This window comes from Dromiciops gliroides, chromosome 2, assembly GCF_019393635.1.
Source record: "Dromiciops gliroides isolate mDroGli1 chromosome 2, mDroGli1.pri, whole genome shotgun sequence".
NCBI lineage: Eukaryota > Metazoa > Chordata > Mammalia > Microbiotheria > Microbiotheriidae > Dromiciops > Dromiciops gliroides.
The window spans coordinates 251,187,740-251,193,878 of NC_057862.1; positions in this window are offsets into that span (position 1 = coordinate 251,187,740).

The following is a 6,139-nucleotide window of genomic DNA, read 5'->3' on the forward strand; positions in this document are numbered from 1 at the left end:
TCCATGGCAGTCTACGTGTGATTGTGCATGTTGGGAGTGGGCTGTTCAGTTATCCAGACGAGGGGGTCAGGACCGCCTTTTATCTTTAGTTAACCTTAAGAACCTGATGCAGCTTTTCCCTCCCACAAACTCCATTCATACAACAGATGGTGCCATTGATTTCAACGATGGGGACACACAGTGGAGCTACTTCTATTTCCTAATCAATGATCGGTGTGCACAGCTGATGGTGGTCAGAAAGTAAGGATGTCGGGAGATTCCTAATGATTTGAATCTTGGTTATTTGCACTGTATTCAAAATCAGTTCCCTAATGAGAAAGCAGAAAGTTGGGCTTATTCTTCAGTTTAAGGAAATGTTCATAGAAATTGCCCAGATGTAATTGCCAAGCTGGGTTACTACAGCAAAAGCAGGTGGGAAATATCTTGACATTTCTCTCGATTTTAAGTTCGATGGAATTAGTGAGGTAATGTTTTTGGCATATCGTGGAGTACCTTCTATCTACTAAGCCTAGAGGAACTGAGCTACGTGCTGCAGATAAAGATAAAAGGGTAAACAAATCCTTGCCTTCAGTTAGATATATGCAGAATAATTCAAAGAGGGAGAGAGTACTAATTGGTAAAGGTATCAGAAAAGGCATCTTGTAGGACCTATGAGCTGAATCTTTGAAAGATCAAAGTTTCAGTTTTTCCTGCCTTCAGTGTCATATTTAAAGTATCTATAACAATAATAATAGCTCATATTTCTATAGCACATTGCTCTCAGCAACCATAAGAGGTAGATAGCACAAGTATTTTCATCTCCCTTTTACTGATGTAATTAAGTTTCAGTCGGTAAACATTTATTGAGTGCCTGCTGTGTGCTGGGCACTGTGCCAAACCTTGGTAACACAAAGAAAGGTAAGACAGTCGTCCCTTGAGGTGTTCACAATTAAGTGACTTAGTGTCCAATGTTGCTACAAATCCACTTGAAGGTACTCCACGATGATGGGAAAGTAAGAGAAATGTTACAATTGTAGGAAGGACAACATTCATATACTCCAACTTATGATCTTAACTTTCATATTCCTGTAATTAGTGCTATAATTATATAATTTACAGTATAGTAAAAGCCCAGGTATTTGTAAAGTATTTTGCACATAGTAGACCCTTACTCAATCAATAAACATTTATTAAGCATCTACCACATGCCAGACAGTGTGCTAAGTGCTAGGGATACAAAAAGAGGCAAAAAGCAGTTCCAAGGAGCTTCCAATCTAGCAGAGGAGACAAAATGCAAACAGGTTTATGCAAAGCAGGCTACATACTGATAAGTTGGAAATAATTAACAGAAGGAAAGCACTAGAATTAAGAGGGGTTGGGAAAGACTTCCTGTTGAAGATAAGATTTTAAATTGGGACTTAAGTGAAGCCAGGGAAGGAAGAGCCAAGAAGAATGAGAATTGGAGTGTCTTGTTCATGGAATAGTAAGGAAAAGTGCAGGTCAGAGAGTAAGGTGTGAGAAGACTGGAAAGGTTGGAGGGGGGTAGGTTATAAAGGACTTTGAATACCAAACAGAGCATTAAAAGCATATAAAAGGATATCTGCATCAATGAATCAGACGTTTCTCTTTTACATTTTTCTCCTAGAGAGATCCTGAGAGTGCAACAGTTGTATGAATGGTGGAAGAGTGAAATCTGGACAGTTTTGGAAAAACAGGTGGCACAGGTTAATATGTATTCAACCATGTGGTTTGAACATTTTAAATTGTTAAGAGTTGTTTCTTTAGTATCGCCAAGTAATCCTTGAATTAATTCTTCTAGCCTGAGAAAGAGGATTTCCTAGGGAGCATGATATCAGAATATGACCTTTAGGACAGATAAAGCGAAATTTTCTGGGTAGCACAGTCTCGGGGATTTTTTTTTTCTTTTTTGCAAATAACACTAAGTTCAAGAGTTCAGGGATCTAGTCTTCTATCAGAAGGACACTTACCTGAACACTGTGCCTCTTAGAAAAGAGGATGCTATTTTTGGCCCTTAGTGCTGGGAGGATACATAGCAAGGAACTAAAAGTCACTATATAAAGAAGCAAGGGATCTGTACTTAGCATTCTGCCATTATAAGTAGTTTTTCAGATGGTTTATATCTGAAGGAAAGGGTGTGTGTCTGAACAGCACTAGTAAATGTGCTCCCTTCCAGGGAGAGTTAAAAGTACCATAAAGCTGAATATCTATATGCATCTTTGTAAAACAAAGGAGGGACTCCCTGGAATGTGAGTGATCTAGAGAGAAGGTTCTCTGGGTAGCTGCTCCAAAATGCATTCCCATCTGGAGAGTTCCAGTCTTCATAGTAATACACCTCTACAATAATTGGCTTGCTTTAAACCTATCAGGCAACATAATAACCCCTAAAGTTTACTTTCTTCTTTCCTCTTCAGATTTAGGGAGTTTATTTTGTATGGAAAGTTCTGAGTTCAGTTACAGACACTCCAAGTTACCAATTAGAGACATCTGGTGGTTGGATAGAGTTATGGGCTTGTGGCCAGGAAGACCTGAGCTTAAATTTTACCCTAGATGCTAGCTATGTGGGCAGCTAGGTGGCAAAGTGAATAGATTACCAGGCCTGGAGCCAAGACTCATCTTCCTGAGTTCAAATCTGGCCTCAGACATTTAGTAGCTGTGTGACCCTGGGCAAATCACTTAACCCTGTTTGCCTCAGTTTCCTCATCTGTAAACTGATATGGAGGAAAAAATGGCAAAACACTTTAGTATCTATGTCAAGAAAATCCCAAATGGGTCCACAAAGACTGAATAACAATAACCAGCTATGTGACCCTAGCAAGCCACTGTTTGCCCTAGTTTCTCTTAATTACTCTCTGTTTGTCTCAATTTCCTCCATTTTAAAATGGAGATAATTATAGTGCCTACCTCCCAGGGTTGTTGTAATGATTAACCGAGATATTTGAAAAAGCACATAGCACAATTTCTTGCACGTAGTAGATACTATATAAAGACTTACTTACTTTCCTCCCTCCCCATGAAGAAAATGACTAACACCTTGATAGAGAGGCAGCTTTGGGCCTAAATTTATATTTGGTTCTGTTTCTAGTTAATTGCTGGCCTCTTCATGATTGAAGCAAAAGTCATTTTATGGAAACAGCAGACTACATCATATCATATCATATTGTTAATGTCTAGACAGGCATCAAAAGGGGAGGTAGGGGAAAGAATTGACCTTTCCTCAGAATTCCCTTACCCTGGAACCTCTACTCTGAAGATGCTTATAGAGCCAATGACTCTTCTTGATATCTCTCTTCTCTGCCACAACTTTAGTCTTCCCTTTGGTCTTCAAGGGTGTGTTGGAAATACCGTGTTTACTTCAGTATCTTAGCATCCAAAGACTCAGTTTCTTCACTCCATTTCTGAGATTGGCAATGGTCCAACTATCCTTCACAATGACTATGACTGATTCAAAGAGATGAACAGGTCTCATTTACCCTCAGTTTTGATTGCTTGATTCTCATCAAGTCAAGGCACCAGATGCAAAAGTGATGGTTCCAATTCTACCTTTAACAGTATTGTAAGGCTAAATGTCTACATGGCCCCGAAACTCCCTAGACCATTTATTTGGGTTTTATCTGTATAGGAGCTGGAAGTTCAATTTCCTTCTAAAGAGAGTCCATCCATGGTGAAGCACTGAAGTCTTGAGGATTTTAGGACCCTGTGGAACAATAGGACCCACACAAAAGAAAGTCAGCTAGTCAGTCAACTAGCATTTGTTAAGCACCTACAATGTGTCGTGAACTATGCTAAGTAGTAGGTTAAAAAAAGGCAAAGAATAGTCCCTCTTTTCAAGGAGCTCACAGTCTACCAGGAAGACAATGCTGTAGAAACAAGATTCTCTCTCTCTCTCTCTCTCTCTCTCTCTCTCTCCTATTGTGAATTATGCAAACTGAACAGGTTAGAAGTGAAAGTGAAGGGAGAAAGAGGGAGACAGAATGAGAATCTTGTTTGTAAATAGTTGTTTGTACAACTGGTGGGAACTAGACATGTAACAAACAAACATTATAGGGAGTCCCTCTTTAATCTTAGAGAGGTGTATGTAGATATTCATCCTTATAATACTGTTAAGGGTAAGGTTGGAACCACCACATTCCCCTCTCCACAGAGTGGGAGTTGGGCAAAGTATGGGTTGAGAAGGCTAGAAATATAGGAAGGAACCAGGGCTTCAAGAGACAGTAGTTATCAAAACTATCTGGTACAGGCTAAGAAATAGAAAGGTAGGTCAATGGAACAGGATAGACATATAATTTACAGTAGCAAATAAATATAGTAATCTTGTATTTGACAAGTGTAAAGACAAGATTTGGGGATAATAATTCATTATTTGGTAAAAAGTTGTTGAGAAAACTGGAAAGCAGTATGGCAGAAATTGGGCATGGACCAATTTCTTACACCATTTACCAATATAAGATCAAAATAGATACATGACAGATATAAAGAGAGATATTTCAAGAAAATTTGTAGAACACGGAACATATTACTTATCACATTTATGGGTAGGTGAACAATTTATAAATAAACAAGAGAAAGAGAGCAGGGATGTATAAAATGGATAATTTTGGTTAATAATTTTAAATAATAGATAATACAAAATTTTGGTACAATATAGCCAAAATTAGAAATAAAGCAGAAAGTCAGAGAAAAAAATTTTATAGATTGTTTCTCATATAAAGTTCTCATATTTCATATGTATAAAGAACTATGTAAAATCTATAAGAATATGAATCATTCCCCAAATGATAAATGACAAGTGAACAGGCAGTTTTCCGATGAAGAAATCAAAACAACTTAGAGTCATATAAAAATGCAATAAATTACTATTGATTAGAGAAGTGCAAAACAACTTTGAGATATCATTTTATACCTATCAGATTGATTTAAATGATTGAAGGGAAAGCAACAAATGTTGGAAGGGATGTGGAAAAATTGGGACACATATTCCTTGTTGGTGGAATTGTGAACTGATCAAACCATTTTGGAGAATAATCTGTAATTATGTCCAAAGAGTTATTAAACTGCCTATACCCTTTGACCCAAGAATATCACTAATAGATCTATTTCCAAAGCTGATTAGGGAAAAAGGAAAAGAACTGATAAGTTCTAAAATATTTATAGCAGCTCTATTTGTAGTGGCAAAGAACTAGAAATTTTGAGGATGCCCGTCAATTGCAGAATGGCTAAACAAGTTATATATGATTGTGATGGAATACAACTGTGCCATAAGAAATGATGAGCTCAATGATATTAGAAAAACATAAATAGACTTGCATGAAATAATGAAGAGCAAAATGAGCAGAACCAAGAGGAAGTTGTATACAGTGATAGCAATATTGTTTTAAGAACAGTTTTGAGCAAATAAGTAATTTTGACTATTATAAATACTCAAATTAACTACAAAGGACATATAAAGGAAGATGCTATCTGTATCCACAGAAAGAACTGATCAATAGAAGTATGTATAGAATGATTTTACATTTATATGTATTTGTGTTTGATAGTCACCATCTCTAGGGTGAGAGCAGGGGGTAGAGGAGAAAAAGAAATTTACATGATAAATTTATTATATATAAATATTATATATTTAATGAAATAGCAAGTTGTACATAATAGATTGCAATTTCATGTGCAATCATCTTTTTTATTATACTATATTCTGGAAATTCTTGTTTTATTCCATAAATCAAAAATAAAGTAAATTTTAAAATGTTTAAATGCCAGAGGATTTTATATTTGATTCTGAAGGTAACAGGGAGGTGCTGGAATTTAATGAATGGGGGGCGGGGGGTATTATAGTCAGACCTGTACTTTAGTAAGAACAGTTTGACAACTGAATGAAAAATAGACTGGAGTGGGAAGAAATTTGAAGCAGGGACATTAGTCAGCAGGCTAATTAGTCAGTCTGGTGTGAGGTCCAATTTATGAGGGTCTACAGGGAAAGGTCTTTTTTGGGAAATTACTCTGCCCATGGGTAATATAATCATTCTTTTTATAAGAATGGATATAAATTCCTGTTCTAGGTCTAGCCTCTAGAGAAGAGTGGGAGAGCAATATTGATCCCTTCTGCTCTGGTTTCAAGGAGAAGAGAGGAGCCAGGGTACTCAAT